The following is a 17,673-nucleotide window of genomic DNA, read 5'->3' as shown; positions in this document are numbered from 1 at the left end:
TCCTCTTCCTCCTCTCTCTTCCTCTTGTCACTCTCCTTTCCTTCTCACACTCTCTTCTTCCTCTCACGCTTTCCTCTTCTTCTTGCTCTCTCCTGTCCTTCTCACACTCTTCTTCATCTCTCTCCCTTTCTTCTCACTCCTCTTCCTCCTCTCTCCTCTTTTTCTTCTCACTCTCTTGTCTTCCTCATCTCTCTTTTTCCTTACTCTCTCCTCTTCCTGCTCTCTCCTTTTCTTCTTCTCCCTCTCTCTCTCCTTATCACTCTCTCCTCTTCTTCTCACTGTCTCCTTCTCTTTCTCTCTTTTTTTTCCTTTCTGTACTTAGAATAAAAAAGCAGGAGTAGAAAATACTGTGCTCCGAGGAAGTAAAAAAAGAAAACAACTTTAAAAATAAAAATTTCTACTCCCTGGGAGCATCAAAGTAAAAATAAAAATTTTTACTCCCTGGTAGCATCAAATTTTCTACTGCTGCGCCTGACAATCTTTTTGGGTAGGGGAGGGGTCTGTCTGGTAGCCACACCCCCACCCTGAATCCTCCCTCTACCCTAACCCCTTCCCTGACCCACCCTCCACCCCCTCCCCCACACCCTGACCCCGCCCCTAACCACGCCCCCAATGCTGACCCCCTCCCCCTAACCCCCACCCCGTCCTTACCCCCTCCCCTGGCCCCGCCCCCAGCCACACACCCTCCCCTGACTTCTACTGATACCTATTAAGATACGTATAAAAATCTGAAATAAAATATAATAGGAATAAATGTAAGAAATTATGAAAATATAATTTTCCATCAATATCCATTACAAATCCGAATGTGAATATAAATATGAAAAATAGAAAAATAAAGCATATTGAAATGCAGCTTAAGAGGAAAGCTTTTTTCTTTAGGTTCCTATCGGGTCGCAGGCAGGCTTTTTGTTCGGTTCTTTCCCGCGCGGACGCTTTGGGGCGTTCGCTGCCGAGGCCGTGCCGGCGGGGACGGCGCGGTGCTGCCGCCGTGTGGGCAGAGAGCGGTACTGCAGCCCCCCAGCCAGTGCCCGGCAAAACCACCGAGTGGCTTGGCGCGGACTCGCTTGAAAAGTGCTGCCGCCTTGTGGGCACAGGGCGGTACTGCAGCCCGGCTGCCTTCTTGGGAGCGGCTAGGCACGGACTCGCTTGAAAAGTGCTGCCGCCTTGTGGACAAAGGGCGGTACTGCAGCCCGGCCGCCCTCTTGGGAGCGGCTTGGCGCGGACTCGCTTGAAAAGTGCTGCCGCTTTGTGGACAAAGGGCGGTACTGCAGCCCCGCCACCCACGGCCGCCCTCTTGCGAGTGGCTTGGCGCAGACTCGCTTGAAAAGTGCTGCCGCCTTGTGAACACAGGGCGGTACTGTGGCCCCACCACCCACGGCCGCCCTCTTGGGAGTGGCTTGGCGCGGACTCGCTTGAAAAGTGCTGCCGCCTTGTGGACAAAGGGCGGTACTGCAGCCCGGCCGCCCGCGGCCTCCCTCTTGCGAGTGGCTTGGCGCGGACTCGCTTGAAAAGTGCTGCCGCCTTGTGGGCACAGGGCGGTACTGCAGCCCCCCCAGCCAGCGCCCGGCAAAACCGGCGGGAGGGGCGAGGGGCGGCAGCGAGCGGCGAGCGGGGCGGTGTCTGTGAGTGAGGGGAGGGCTGGAGGCGGCTCCGCGGCGGCGCCGGATTAGGATGGCAGCGGCGAGGGAGGCTTTCTGTCCCGTTCCGGCCGCCGTCCGTACCGGAACGCTTTGTGCCTTTCTGTCCCTCGCCGGCCGCCGTCCCCCACGTGTCGCGAGCCCGGCGCCGCCGTGATGGCGGCGGGCGGTGGGACCGGGCTCGGGCGGCTCTGGAGGCGCTGCTGGAGGTGGGATTCGGGGCCCGGCGCGCTGAGGGCGGCGGCACCGGGGGGACAGCGGGGGAGGGCGGGCGGGAGCAGCCGGAGGGGACCCGGCACCGGGAATGGGATTGGGGGGGGCGGGACACACGGACAGGCCCCGGAGCCCTCGGGACCCCCAAAACTCCACCGGGACCCCCAAAAAACCCCCCGGGAACCCCTCAGAACCCTCTGGGACCCCCCAAAAATAACCGGGAGCCCCCCGGTCCCGCAGGGCGAAGGCGCTGGCGCTGACCGGGAACCGGGGAGTGGAGCCGGCCATGGACTGGTGAGGGGGGACCCCAAGAACACTCCCGGGACCCCCAAAAATACCCGGCGGGATCCCCCAAAAACAGCCCCGGGACCGCCAAAAACAGCCTCGGGAACCCAAAAATTCCCTTCAGAAGCCACAAAAATCCCCCTGGGACCCTCAAAAACCCCCCGAGACCCCCAAAATTCCCTTCAGGACCCCAACCCCCTCCCCCCCCCCAGGACCCCCAAAATTCCTCCCAAAAACCCCCTGAAACCTCCAAAATTCTCCCCAGGACTCCAAAACCCTCCCTGGGACGCCCAAAATTCTCTTTGGGACCCCAAAACTCCCCCTGTGACCTCCAAATTTCCCTTTAGGACCCCTGAAATTCCTCCTGGGACCCCCAAAACCCCCTGAGACCCCAAAAGTCCTCCTGGGATGCCCCAAAAACCTTCCAGAACCCCCCAGGACCCCCTCCAATTTTGGGTCCCCCCCCGATTCGGGGTTCCCCCCGGTTTTTGGGTCCCCAGGTTGGTGGCTCATGAGGACGACCCCGACTCGGACCCCGAACTCCCCCCGGGTTTGGGGGCGCCGCCCGCGGGCCTGGGGGGGCCCCGGCAGCCGCCGGCCCCCGAGGACGAGACCCAGAAGTGAATTTTGGGGGTCGGGGGGGAATTTTTGGGTTGGGGAGGAAAATTTGGGGTATGGGGAGCTCAGGGATATTTTGGGGTTCAGAGTGGTTAATTTGGGGTTTCAGGGTGTTTATGGGCAGGGTTTTCGGGTATTCTCGGGAGGGCTTTGGGGTATTCTTTGGTGGGTTTTAGGGTATTTTTGGGTGGATTTTTTGGGATATTTTTGGGAGGGTTTTGGGCTGGTTTTGGGGCATTTTATGGTGAGTTTTTTGGATCTTTTTAGGAAGGTTTGGGTATTTTTGGGTGGGTTTTTTGGGGGCATTTAGGACGATTTTGGGGTATTTTTGGGTGGGTTTTGGGCTGAAGGCGGCTCAGCGGCGGCGCTGGAGAAGGATGGCAGCGGCGAGGGGGGCCCGGCGGGGCCCTGCCTTTGCCAGCCCCTCCTGCCGCCCTCCTTGGAATGGTTTGGGGCAGTATGGGGTTATTGAGGTAGGAGTAATTATTTTGTTGTTGTTGATTTAATGTGGGGTTTTTTTGTTTGTTTGTTTGTTGTTGTTGTTTGATGTATTTGGTTTGTAGAGCAGGAACTGTAGACAGAATCCTGCAGAAGTAATATGGAATTTGTCCTCCCAAAACCCGCCTGGCTTCCAACCACTTTCAGCACGTGGTCTTCCTTAGCAGCACATGGTACCCCACACTTGGGAGCCGGTGCACTCTACTTTTCTCTCCTCCTTTGCTGACAGATCCTGCTGAGGCTGAGGACAAAGCCCTACCCCTACACGGACAAGGCAGCAGACCTGGTTCGGGAAGCCAGCGTGCTCCAGGCTGCTCCAGGACTCTGATCAAACATCAGCATCCCCGTCTCTCACGTTGATGGTATGTGGTAACCCCTTAAGAACAGAATTCCACCTTTTCTAACCCTAAGCAGCAAACTGGGGATGGGTAACTCTAGAAATCTAGAAATCCTGTCATGTAAGGACCTCCAGGTTTCAGCCCTCCGTGTGTCCTTGGTATCAGAAGCTGGAATTGCAGAGTTGCCACTTTACCTCCAAACGTAATTTTTGATGTGGTTGTGCCACTTTAACAGTATATGAAATCTCTCTTCGTGTTCTTGCAGCAGCATTTTTGAACTACAAAGGAAATCTAGCCCTTCTGCCCGGAGCTGTTCACAGAATTGTGGAATTCCAGATGGGTTTGGATGGGAAGGCACCTTTTTTTTTGCAGCATTAGATTTTTGCAGCATTGCAGCTTTTCAAGCTTCTAAGTAAGTTACTTCATTCAGATTTAAACTCTCTTGAAGCATGCTTGATATGGTTTGTTTTTTTCATTGTTATGTTAGTTTTTGTTTTGGTTTTAATTTGGCTTTCTTTTTTGCCTGGCGTAGGAAAATTTTACAGCTCTCACTTTTTTCTTCTCCAGTTGAGTATTACCAGTGTTACCTTCTTAATTCAAAAACCATTTGCTGTATGGAAAAAGCACCTTGCCTTTGTGAAGGGCCAGGTGGGAACTGTTTTAATGGCCAGTGGCACAGCCCCGTAGCACACAATGCCCAGGAAGTGGGGAGCCCTCTGCCAGGCAGAGCCACCTGGCCAGGTTCCTGCGGGTGCTGCTGCTGTACCCGGCTGATGAGGTGAGAAGCAGCTTGGCTTTACTGCCAAAATAAAACTCACCCGTTTTCCTATGAATCCCAGCAAAGTGGTCCCAAAGGCTCTGTCACTCAGTCTCTGCTTCCATTGGTGTGGAGAGGCTGGATCCCAGTTATCACCCCAGCAGTGCCCCTGCCTCCCTTTTCCCCACTTTTCTGTTCCAGTCGTGCGAAACATTCAGGCTTTGTTTTCTTCCCCCTGCGGTTCACTGCAGGTCCCAGAAAACCCACAGGAGGGAAGATCATTCCTTGTGCTTCCACCTCCAGGTGAGAGAGGAGATGGTCACATCCTAGGAGCCTGATTTTGGAATGTTTTATGGAATTGGCCCAGTGGCTTTTACTTCTGGGGTTCCTGGAGTCTGTCCCTGACAGGTCCAGCCTGTGCTTCAACTGAGAGCCCTCAGTCCGCAGGGAAATGAACCTTTGGGGAAGTTCTTACAGCTCTGCTTAGTGCTTTATGAATGGTGATGATTTTCTGGAAGTAGGCTGTCCATTCTGACCCTTTTTCTTCCCTCTCCCTGCAGACTGTACCTGCTGAGAGGCTGAGGTGAGACCAGGATCTGTAAAATCCCTGACTCTCCGTGTTTTCCTGAGGCTGAAGCCGTGTTTGCTGTCAGTGACGACAGGGTGGGAGATGCTAAACACTGAAAACTTTGGGGTTTTTCCCCTGAACTCCCCAAGACTCTCTGCAGCTGTGCCCTGTCTCTCTCTTGAAAGAGTTTCTGGATTTACAAAGGTTTTTACATTCTGCAAGATTTATCTATAACTCGATTAAAAAGAATCATACTGTATCAATGTGGTGTTAATTACTTTGTTTGAGTCGGTTAATTAAAGCAAATTGTTGGTAAGGGGTTTGAACATCCCTTAGTTGGAGCTGGCAGCTCTTATTTAATTTCTCTTCATTCCTTTAATTTCTTTCAATTATTTCTTGAGCCATTACTGCAATTAGGATGTACAGTAAGGACAAGAGCATTTCTGCCCTGCTGGATTGGGAAATCCGAGCCCAATTCCTTGGAGAGATTGAGGGGATGGGGATCTGTGCCTCAAGGTGGGTTTTGACAGTGGGAATTTGGTGAGGAAGGAAGAGGAGAGATCCCACGGAAAGTGGCTGAGGCCAGTTCCGCTGGCTTTGGGTGCTCCTACCCCCGAGAAAATCATCCTGGCTGAAGGGAGCTGGAAGAAGCCAGGGGGCTGCGCCGGGGGCTGTGCAGGGACCCCAAACCCTGGTCAGGGGCGCTGGGCAGTGCCAGCTGCAGAGGAACGCTGCAGAGGGGCTGCGCTGGAGCCCCTCAGCTTCCATGCAGAGATGCTGGCACTGCGGGGCTTTCGGGACACTGCCGAGAGGCTCCGCTGCCAGAGCCGGGGAGTTCTCCCGTTCTTTTCTGTCGTGCTGGGCACTTGGCAAGTCCTTAGAGCCCCGCAGGCTGCCAGTGCCAGCGGAGCAGCTGGAATCACAGACGGTCACACAGAAATCGGGCTGGGAGAGCAAATGAGCCGTTCCATGTTGTTTTTCACAACGCGTTTTGGATTTATACCAGAATCTCTTCTCTCCCCTCAGACCCCGTACCCCTGAGTTCTGAGTTTCCTCACAGAAATGTCTCGGCCTGCACCGGGAAAAAGAAAATTCCCTGGCACGGCGGGGAGCGGCGGGGTTTGGGGGTGCTGGGGCGGCACGGGGGTCCCCGCGCCCCGGCCGGTCTCGGTCAGCCCCGGGAAATCGCCGCCGCCGCCGGCTCGGCCCCGGCGCCGCCCCGGTGCTCCGGCCCGAGAGAGACCCCGACCCGCCCGCCGGGGCAGAGGCGGCACCGCCGGGAGCCGAAGCGGCAGCCCCGGGCCCATCCCGGCGGGCCGGGAGCGATGGCCCCGCCTCCATCCCGGGCGGGCCGGAGCCTCAGGGGCGGGGCCGGGCCGGAGCCTCAGGGGCGGGGCCGGCGCTGGCTCAGGTGCGCGGGACCGCGGGGCACCTGCGTGGGGTGGGGCCGAGCTTATTTAAGTGCCGGGAATCGCTGCAGCCGCCATTTGCTCACTCGGAGCGCGGTGCGGGTGGTGGGTTCTGTGCGGGCTCCGCAGCTTCGCCCGTCTCTCCTTCTCCCCCTTTACACTTCCTTCCTCCTGCTCCCATTCCCCTTCTTTCCCTGCCTTTCCCCCGTTTTCCTGTCCTCCCCAAAGCCGACTGCTTTCGCTCCTCTTTTGTGCCCCCTTCTACTCTTCCTTCCTTCTGCTCCTATTCCCCTTCTTTGTCTTCCTCCTTTTCCTTCTCGTCCCATTTCGGCCTCCCGTCCCACCATCTACCCTTCCTTCGTTTTCTCCATATTTCTGTTTTTTATCCCCTAAACCCACTGTCCCTCCTCCCCCAAACGCGACCCCCCCACTCGTCCCTCACCTGTCCCTGCCCCGCTGCTCCGTTCCATTCCCCCTCTCTCCCTCCTCTGTCCCGTCCCTCTTTCCCCCTGCCGGCCTTTCCCTTCCCCGCCCGCTTTCCTCCGCAGCCCGACCTCCCTCCCCACCTTCCCGCATGCCCCGCTCTGCCTCCTCTCTTCCCGTCCCTTTTTCCTTCTTTCCTCGCAGCCGCGGGGCTCGGGGCGCCGCAGAATAAAGCCCAGAGGGCCGGAGCCGGCGCCCCCCGCCCTCGCTGGGGTCCCCACACGGGGCCGGAGCCGCTCTGCGGGTCCCCCCATTGCAGTCTAATACACGGCCCGACACTGCCGGGGTGCGGCTTTCCCGACATCACACTGGGGGTCGGGCTGGGGGTCGGGAGGGGGTCCTGGGGGGAGGAGGGTGGGGGGGTTAGGAAGGGCCCCCTCATTAGGAGGGGGTCCCGGGGGAGGAGGGTGGGGGGGGGGGGATAGGAAGGGCCCCCTCCGGAGGAGGGGGTCCGGGGGAGGGGCGCGGGGTGGAGGGGGGGACCCGTCCCGGCGCAGCGGCGCTCCTCCTCGGAACGCGCTTCCGCAGCTCCCGTCGCCTCCAGCCCCGCCGCCGAACTGACGCCCCCACCTCCCCCACGCACGCTACTTATGCCTCAGAGCCGGGCCAGCCAGCCAATCACAACCCGAGGCAGCGCCGGCCCCACCAATCCGAGCCCGCCCATTCCCGCCGCGCTCGGCTCGCGACCACCCCGCGCTCCCCTCACGCGCCGCTCCCGCCGCCGCCATTGCAGGGGCCGGGTCCGCCCGCTCCCCGCCGTCAGCCCGTTTCCCTGGGAGAAATCCCGGCCGGCGCCTGACGGGGAGCTCCCGCCCGCCCTTCCCGGCCCCAGCGCCTGCCGAGGTTGCGGCAGCAGGGATAGCGCTCCGCCGGCTCCCAAAGCGGCGCCGGGAGCGGCGCCTCAAGCGCACGGGGGAGCGGGGCCAGGCTGAGGAGTCGGGCCGCGACTGAGCGGGCCGAAATCGCAGGAACCGCGCCCGGATTGGAAGGGCGGCCGGGATTGGACAGGGCGGAGAAAGGCGGGCCGGGATTGGCGGGGCTCGGGAGCTGCGCGGCCGGGCCCGTGGCAGCATGGGGCGGAGCCCGCGCTGCTCGAAGGGCCCGCGGGCGCCCCGGGTCCCGCTCGGAGACCCCCTGTCCCCTTCTCGGCCCGTGCTCGTGCCCGGCTCCCGGCGAAAAGGGCCCCGCAGAGCCCGAACTGCAGCCGCCCGTCGGCACTCGGGGCAGGGGAGAGGCGCAGCCCGGCATTGGTTCCGGGCGGCAAAGGCGGACTCCGCGCTAGCAGCTCGGATCGGGGAGCGGCGGCGACGCGGCGGGGAGGCGGCTCGGTGGCGGGGAGTGGGGAGGGCGCGCAAAAACAGTGAAGTGCCCGCGTCCCCCTGCCCGCCCTCCGCCTGTTGCGAGCCCGCTGCTCACCCTCTTTCTCCCGACACAGTCGTCGGATGCTATAGAGGGGACAATAATATTGACGTTCACATTCATAGATCAGCTTTTTGCAGCACAAGTATTTCGATATGGTACAACTTACTTTTAACTGCTTTGTATAGTATAATTTTTATAATAAAACCCCTACCTACTACCAAATAGAAAATAAAAATCCCCTTTATTCTAAACTATATTTAATTATTTCTATATTTCTATTTTTGATTTTTACAAGTACTTATCTATCACAACATATTGAGGTACTATATTTCGATATATAATATTTATGACACGTAATGTGTTATAATAAGACACATACAGTAAAATACGCATTACGTACTGTATTGATTCCTATTGTTTTGTAGTATTCATATATCCACACATATTAATTATACATTTCTAGATGGATATTTATATTATATAAACATAAAAAATGCTCTACAGCAAACAATATAATACCTAATAGTAATGGATAGCATTATTTATGTTACATGTTTAATTTATAGGTTTGCCGTTTATATTTAAAATTGAAGTTTTATATTCCCATTTTCATGTTTATGCATTTGTTTTGTTTCATTAGAGTTCTAGTTAAAACACTGCAGTTATAATCGAATTCCTAAAAATAAAATGCCAAAACAAACAGCATCAAATTCCCACCAGTACCGTCCAACAAATTCAGAAAGGCTCCACCAGCCAGCCAACTACCAGCAAAAAAACCCGCACTACACTCCTTTTACTAGCAGCTCTTATCACGTCACAAAAACGAAACAAACATTTTAAAAAAGACAGATAGAAACCCACACAGCAAATCACAAAAACCACTAAAAAGAAAAGAGCGGGTGGGTGGCGAATGAGGGGAGGGAGTCACGCTGGGTGCCGTCCCGCAGAGGGACCCAAAGCTGCCCCAAAATTCCCAGGGAGGGGTGTGTGTAGAATACCAAAACCTGGCAAGTGTTTCGTTTTTATAGCTATTGGTAAAAAACAGGAATCTATGGCTAAACTCATTTGGAAAGAAGCCCTCTCTCTATCCACTCATTTGTACCCACGAATGTAGGAAACTCTGACTGGGGACGGGCAGTAGTTTTGAAAATCATGCCCTAGCGTTTTTCTCTAGGAACGAACCAAGCGAGTGCCCTGAAACCAGCGGAGCAAGGGGCTGAAGGGAACAGAAAGGGCTCCCGGCACCTTTTGCCTCCGTTCTCAGCTATTCCCCAAAACGTGTCGCAGTCCTGGAAGAGGCGTTTGCCATGCAGCCTGCCAAAATAAAGACCTGTCAAATCCTAGCTCTGCCTTTTGTTTAACGTGTTCTTACTTCCTATTTATGTCATCACAGAAAGCAAGGAAGGAAGAAATGTGACTGGTTCCCACTATTGCTCCGTGCAGGCATTTTTAAAGGCTGCTGTACTTCTATCCTCTTTTTCCCCTCCAAGCTTGACTTTTCCCCTCCTTTTTCGAGGTCTGCTGCTTTGGGTGTCCCAAGGAGGGCTGAGTTCCTCGGCAGGGGTCTTAGGAATTGGTGCTGATTCTGCTTTTTGCGAAGGTGTATCAAAGTGTGCCAGCAAAAGGACTGTTTTCTCCAGGGGAAAGCTTTCTCTCAATGACCATCAATGCATGTACGTGCTTTAATCGTGTACCCAGATGGATTAAGAAAAGACAACACCCGTAGCAGATTTCCAATGGATCAGTGTCTGTGAGAAGTGGGCTGTGTGCTGGAGATGGAGAGACGCTGTTGGAGGGTGGCAACAGCGGCAGGTGTGAGCTGATGTGAGGATGATGAGGGCTCAGAGCAGCCCCAGGTGTGAGCTGTGAGGATGAGGAGGAGGGGCGGCTCCTGCCGGGGGGAGGTTATTTTAGGGCGAGGGTTTGTCTTTGCTGGCTTTTGCACGGAGCTGCTGGAGGAGAGGAGTTTTTGGGGGGCTCCCGGGGCTGTCTCCTGGAAGGACGGTGGGCGCTTCGGACAGGGTCCGGGGAATCCCCTGGATACACACTTGGGCACCTGAAGCATTGCTCAAAGGAGGAGCTGAGGGACAAACCTTTGTGCCGAGAAGCAGCAGCCGAGCAGGTGAGCCGGTGTGCTTTTATAACGGGGACTTTTCCCCTTTCCCTTTGAAATTTCGTCATCCTGAGGTTGAATTGGAGGGGGCAGTCCTGTTGTCCCCCCTTTTAAGGGGTTTGGACTGAGGTAAAAAGCCCCCTTTTGCCATGGTTTGAGGCAAGGCGCTTCTTTTCTTCTCTTCTAGAGGACGCGATTGAAGGGAAGCCTACGTTTCTTTTCCCTTGTTGGGGTGAGGTGAGCGCCGGAGCGTGGCGTCAGAGTCGGGGCTTCAGAGGAAGGGAGCTGCAGCCGTGGCAGCGCTGGCAGGGCGGGGGTCGGGCTGTGCCGCTGCATTCGGGGCGCTTCTTCTGCCCCCGGCCCGGCAGCGAAGGGTGCGGCGCGGAGCCCTGCCGGCAGTGCCGGGGCTGGCCGGGGCGGAAGGGGAGCTGGGCGCGGCTGGGCTGCCGCGGGCCCGCCGGAGCCGCGCCGGTGCGAGCCGTGCGGAGCCGAGCGGAGCTTTGGCCGGGCCGGCGGGCGGGGGAGGCGGCGCGGGCGGGGCCGGTGCCGGCCGGTGCCGCCGCTCCGTCCGCTCCGGGCGCGGGGCTCGGGCGCCGCCGGGGCCCCCCGGGCCCGGTGCCGGCCCCGCCGGGCCGGGGGCAGCGGGCGGGGGTCTGCCGGCGCGGCGCCGCCTCTGCCTGCCGGAGGAGCCGCTTTCCTGCCGGAGCCGCGCTGCGCCCGGGGCCGGGAGCGCGGCTCCGCATCTTCCAGCCTCCCTCGCTGCGCTGCTTTTGAGGCGCTCTTGAGGAGCTCCTGGGATCGGTGGCTTTTGATCGGCGTCGCTGTAGGAGAAGGGCCCCGGGCGCTTCTTGGTTGTTACCGTTCTTGCTTCGGCTGCTCATGGCAAGGTTTTTGTTTTTGGGTTGAGTGTTGTTGTTGGATTTATTTTTGATCGGTTCTTAGGTTTTTTAAGGATGCGTTTCTAAAGGTTTACACTGATTTTTATGGGTCGGAGCATGGAGTAGAGGGTCGTTTTTCAATTCGGTTGTGGAGGCTTTTATTAGCGCGAGGGCGTAGTATTTGTTTTGCTGGGCTTGAGGGAGTGCCCTGGAGTTAATCGGTGAGGTTTTTTTTAATATTGATGAATGCATTCTTGTTTATTACACTATAGGGGTTTCATTCGTTTGGCTTATTTGATTGCCGTGTATGTTTCATTGTTGCAGAGAACTTGGGAGATATTGTTTGTGGTTACATATCTCTTTTGGCGACGTGTTTCTTTCTAGGTGGTATTTGTGTTTTGATGGTTTGAGGCAATTTTTGTTTCTTGAGTTAGGAATACTTATTTTGTTGTTGTTAATTTAATTTTTTTGTTGTTGTTGTTTGATGTGTTTGGTTGTTGTTTTTATTGGTTTTATTTTTGGGAGCATGGGCATTTCCATGGTGGATCTCTTTAGGTGTTTATTTTATTTGGGGGGTGAATTTTTTGTTTCTTCGTGGTTCCCATATTTTTATATCTGTAATTATTTGGTGGGTTTTTTTAGTTAATTTTATAGAGCATTGGGTTCTCTTTATGAGTTAGCGTAGTGGTAGAGTTTTGGTTATTATTTTTTTTAGAATCGTTGGGAGTCTCTTGTATGGTTTGGAGTATGGTAAGTTAGTTGGCTTTTTTTTTTTTTCCTTTAGAGTGGTTTTTGTGATTTGCTGTGTGGGTTTCTATAGGGTTTTTAAAATGTTTGTTTCGTTTTTGTGACGTGATAAGAGCTGCTAGTGAAAGGAGTGTAGTGCGGGTTTTTTTTTGCTGGTAGTTGTTTGGCTGGTGGAGCCTTTCTGAATTTTTTGGACGGTACTGGTGGGAATTTGATGCTGTTTGTTTTGGCATTTTATTTTTAGGAATTCGATTATAACTGCAGTGTTTTAACTATAACTCTAATGAAATAGAACACATGCATAAACATGATAATGGGAATATGAAACTTCAATTTTAAATGTAAATGGAAAACATATACATTAAACATGTAACATAAATAATGCTGTCCATTACAATTAGGTATAACCTTGTTTGATATGGAGTATTTTATATGTTTATATGCATATAAATATCGATTATAAACATAAATGTCCATACAGAAATGTATAATTAATACATGTGGATATATGAATATTACAAAACAATAGGAATCAATACAGTACCTAATGCGTATTTTACTGTATGTGTCTTATTATAACGCATTTCATGTCATAAATACTGTATATCGAAATATAGTACCTCAATATGTTGTGATAGAATAGATGAGTACTTGTAAAAATCAAAAATAGAAGTATAGAAATATTTAAATATAATTTAGAATAAAGGGGATTTTTATTTTCGATTTGGTAGTAGGTAGGGGTTTTATTATTAAAATTATGACTAGAAATAAAATAAAATTAGAAGTCTTTGTATAGAAATATATCCTAAATACGTTAAGATCTATATGAAAATTTAAAGGTAAGTAAATATAAGTATTAGCAGTGTGTACAAAATAGAATTTAAAAAATAATTTATCTATCTCGCTACCTTATTATATATATATATAAAATATATTTATAAATACATCTATATAAAGTAGAAGTTCAAATGTGACTATAATGATGAAAAAAATATAAAAATATTCGAAAATCGTTTAAAGAAAGGGCTTTTTTTGTTTTTATTTGGTTGGAGGCAGGGCTTTAATGGAAAAGATATGAATATACATTTTAGTTTGATATCATTCTAAATATGGAAATATATAATCAATGTCTACAGGTGTATATATAAAAACATAAAAGTGAAATAAAAATTAGAATAGGAATAAATGTTAAGAAATTTAAAAAATACGATTATACGTCAATATCCATTACCAATCCGACTGTGAGTATAAATCTGAAAAATATAAAACCAAGCCTTGTTGCAATGCAGTTTAGGAGGAAAGCTTTTTTCTTTCGGTTCCTATCGGGTCGCAGGCAGGCTTTTTGTTCCGTTCTTTCCCGCGCGGACGCTTTGGGGCGTTCGCTGCCGAGGCCGTGCCGGCGGGGACGGCGCGGTGCTGCCGCCGTGTGGGCAGAGAGCGGTACTGCAGCCCGCCGCCCGCGGCCGCCATCTTGGGAGTGGCGTGGCGCGGCCTCGCTTGACCTTCTCGAGAGGGCGCGAAAACGAGGACGTTGAAATTCGAGGACCCGTGTCTGTTTTTTACACTGCCTGAATTGCGCGCAACGCCGGCGCCCCCCGACGGGATTTTCCGCGGCGGTTCTGGTGCCGTGCACACGGGCTGTGGGGTCAGCAGCACCGCGAGCGTGCGGGTTTTTGGCGGGAGCCGACAGGCATGGGCGAAAAACGCCTCTCTCCGTCAAGGTCCCCACGGGCCGCCATCGTGTCGCGGACCCTCTGGACAAGTGCTGCCGCCTTGTGGGCACAGGGCGGTACTGCAGCCCCCCAGCCGGAGCCCGGCCGAAGCGGCGGGAGGGGCGAGGGGCGGGAGCGAGCGGCGAGCGGGGCGGTGTCTGTGAGTGAGGGGAGGGCTGGAGGCGGCTCCGCGGGCCGAGGGCGGCCGGGGCCGGTGCCGGCGGGCGGCGGAGGCGCGGTCGCAGCGCTCCCGGGCCGCGGCCGAGCGGCATCGGAGCAGGGCTGCGCCGCCTTTCCCGGCCCCGCGCCCCTCTCCAGACGCCGGGAGCGGCCGCGTGCCGGAAAATGCCGCCGGGGCGGCGGAGCGGGGCCCTGGCTCTGCCCGCCCCTCCTGCCGCCCTCCCTGGAATGGTTCGAGGCGTTATGGGTTTATTGAGGTAGAAACATTTATCTTGTTGTTACTAATTTAAGGGGGTTTTTTTTGTTGGTGTTTTTTTGTTGTTGTTTGGTTGGTTGGTTTTATCTTCGGTTTTGTTTTGTTTTGGGTTTTTTTGGGGGGGGAATCTAGAAAGATACCTTGTGTTCCTGGAATGTTGCATTCTACCTCTGTTGTTTTCCCAGTTAGTCTGGATCCTCTGCTTACGTTTTTCCCTTCACTTATTAGATTTCGTGGATATGCTGGCTGTTCTGATGGAGGGCAGTGATGGTTTAGATCAAGAAGTTGGGTTCTCTTTAAATGAGGATGTGATTATCCAAACAGTTCCCTGCAGTGCTGTTGCCCCTGCTGCATTAGCAGCCAGGAATATGCTGTTGCTTCAGTCTGAAAATGGAACAGGTACTGGGTTTTTTCTTATGTTTTGTGTCATTTCCAGCAATGGAGTGAAAGTAGGAGAAGGAGAAGATTTTAATTGCATTCATCCATACAGATGTCTTTTGTGGACCCATTTGGGCTAGTTGACTAAATCTGGCATAAAAGATAGCACAGAGATTTTAACTGTTGAAAAACTCTGAGCAGGAAGTGTTCCCACAGTGCAAGAATCCTTTGAGTCAGGGTGCTTTAATACTGTAATTCATAAGTTGTCTAGAGGAGGAATAGAAGAAAGTTAAACTAAGCTACCTTTTCAGGAAGAAGAACTAAACCTCATTAGAAGTCTGTATGGACACTCATTCTGCAAATTAAAGGAGCAGGAAGGAAGGCAATTGATGGTGCTTCAATTCTCCATCAGAGGCCTAAGACAAATGTCTTTTAACAGATTTCTTAATTCAGTTAGTGTATTTTCATTTCCCTGAATGACTCCAGGTAGACAAAGGCACAAGGGAATAGTGGGTTTTGAATAGCCCAGGATACTGCAGGTGGAGGTCCTCAGGAGGTGGCACGTGCTTTTTGGCTGTTGCCACAAACCATGGAGCTTTGAGCCATCCCAAGTGCCAGCAGCACCCTGAGCAGTGCTTACCAGCACCTGGCACTGGTAAACATTCCTGGCACAAAGGATTTTCTCTCTGTGGCCGAGCTGTGTCCGTGCAGGTAGCAGGGACAGCCATGCCATGGTCAGGGTTGCTGCTGCAGCACGTCCCATTGTGTCCTGGTAGGATTCGCTGAGCGCTAGTCACAAGAAGAGTGTCTAAAGTGATTTCTAAGAGAAAAGCTGCACGGGGTCAAACACGATCTTTCCTGTGGTTTTTGTAGCCAGATCACCGTCGGTTCCCAGCACTGAACCAGGGCAGGGTGTGCCGTAGCTTGGCTCGTCCCTGAACGGGTGCCACCGTGCCTCTCCCTTCTTTACTGCCCAAAGCTTTGTGTCCAGGCACAAGGGGAGTAGAGAAGCTTCCTGCCAGGAGATTGAGAGGCAGCCCGTGTGCTCATTCTTCTGTTCCATGAGCCTTTCCTGGCGGAGACGGGGCTGCATGGCGCTCCCTGCATTTGCAGCACTGGTACTTGCTGATAGCACAGCTTCTTCTCCCATCCTCTTGCTGGCTGCGAGGTCCTGTTACCTTCCCTCATGTTACCTTCTGGCTCTTTTCATCCCTAACTGAATTTAGTTTTCCCTTGGGAGTGATCCCTGGGCTTCTGGTGCTTGCCCGTTTCTCTCTGCATGCTATATAATTTTATTGTTCTGGGAAGACTTAAGTTTCCGCTTAAGCTAACAGGGTGATCAAAAAAATGTATATAAAATGTCTTAGCTTTGGCCTTCTCTGCCGCAGGTGCACTGAGAAGGGAAAGAATTGTGAAAGGTATGGAGCTGCCTTCTCTGGCGTACCACCAAGCCCCCATCCCCAGGCTTCTGCTCTCCTGCTCTCTGGTTTCCAGTGCAGAATCAGCTGCCCACGGGTGCAGCGTGGTGACAGTGCACTGGTGGCACAACTGCTCTGTGGTGTATTTCTTCCAGAAATAAAAAGGGCTAATTTCTTGTAATTTGCCAAAGAGAGGGGAATGATGGAATGAGTCTCTTGGAGGCATCTTTTCTCCCGTGGTCAGTAGACACTGTTACTTGCCTTCTGTCAGTAATTTCACAGTCTTACCCTTCATTTTGTTGCAGATGCAGAAGAAACAGCTATGTAACAAGGTGCTATGTGACGCGTGCTGTGAAATTCATTAACTTGCCGCTACCTGATTATTGCAAGCAATGGAAAGGTAAAGAGATAATGGTGTTAGTAGAGCAGGGCTCGGATCACATTATTTGATTTAAACCATTATCTGTTGTGAATCTTCTGTTACCAGTGAGCTACACGGCAGTGGCAGCAAAACTTGTGTAGCACACGGGTACGGTGATGTGCCAGATTGTGCCAGCTGTGTGGGCAGCTCTGCCCAGTGCCCCCAGTTGTGGCTTTGGCATGATCCCAAAGTGGCTGGCCATGGCTGTGCTTTGGCTGAGAATGGCCATCCACCAAGAAGAGGGTGGAAGCTGTGGCAGGTACCCAGAGAGGGAACGTGCTCTTGAGAGTGGCTCCAGAGGCCTCTGGTTTGAAGTCATTAGGCAGAGCCTTGTGCTTTGATGCTTTTCTGATCCACAGTCAAAGCAAAAAGCAAGGGTACTTCCTCTGACAAGAGGAAGAGCCATCATTTAGCCTGGCTGAAATCTGTCAGAAAAGTGCTTTGCAAAATGCGGTTGTACTTGGAGTGGCTATTGCATAAAACAGATGAAATTTTGCTTGAGGAAGAACTCAGAACTGTCAGCTGCTTGTGCTACTGGACACCAGATACCCCTAAGCCTCCTTCATTGCTAGACAAGAGTCTTCTTGCATGAGCACTGCATAAACACAGTGAAGGCATGGTCTCTGCACTACAGATTGTGCAGCCTGATACATGAGAGTAGATGTATCTGGATGGACAAACAGGGAATGGCAAGAAACAAGGAGAGAAATATCACAAAAGTGATTTTATGACTGTTAAAATAATAATATATCAATGACCTGAGTGGTCAGAAGTCCCCTAGAGGCTTCCTTGTTGTCTTGTCGGTTGATTGCTGGGCTCCAAGAAAAAAATACTTCCCTCATTCCTTCTGTATCACTCATCAGCCTTGTTTAGGTGAAGAGAAGAAAGCCTTGGAACAAGCAGTGAGACATTTCTCTTGTTTCTCCTCTGAACACATGAGAGCAGACGTCCAGGCAGTATGAAGTTAATGCAGGTCTGCTAAAGCCCTTGTGCAGTAAAGATGGAATTGGGCAATAGTTGATGATTGGCTGTACAGCGTGTGCATCTGTCTCTTCAAAGGCAGATGGAGGACTGCAGATCTCCATCCAGAATGTGACCCACAGTGTAACCGGGAGCATATGCTGTGCCATTGGTGATGCATGTGGCAAGGACTAGTAGCCCATTTGTCTGCAGCTTGTCCCCATATGATTTCTTGCATGCCCCGTGGCAGGGCTGGTCTGTGTTACTCAGGTTCCAGAAGGCTGCGATGCAGTGAGAGTGGCATAACAAGTAGTTTTGACCTGTAAGGGCACTGGTTCCCAAATGCCTCCCAAGCAAGGCTGCTGCTCTCTCTTTGGCTATGCCAAGCAGCACATCTTGCTGCATATGTGGTCACCAGGGTGTGCAGATTGCACTGCAC

The 17,673-nt window shown here is 52.7% G+C and overlaps 1 long non-coding RNA gene across 1 annotated transcript; it reads left to right on the top strand.

The window, feature by feature from the left end:
* Positions 1–1,366: 1,366 nt before the first annotated feature.
* On the top strand, positions 1,367–5,176 carry LOC146768541 (uncharacterized). The gene is made up of 4 exons (XR_014950005.1): positions 1,367–1,849; positions 2,094–2,147; positions 3,484–4,004; positions 4,910–5,176. It is a non-coding gene; the product is annotated as an uncharacterized LOC146768541 (long non-coding RNA).
* The last annotated feature ends 12,497 nt before the right edge of the window (positions 5,177–17,673 follow it).

Source organism: Lonchura striata, chromosome 1, assembly GCF_050655825.1.
Source record: "Lonchura striata isolate lonStrDom1 chromosome 1, ASM5065582v1, whole genome shotgun sequence".
NCBI classification, from domain to species: domain Eukaryota; kingdom Metazoa; phylum Chordata; class Aves; order Passeriformes; family Estrildidae; genus Lonchura; species Lonchura striata.
The sequence above is the reverse complement of the archived record's forward strand: the minus strand, read 5'-3'. Positions and strand labels throughout refer to the sequence as shown.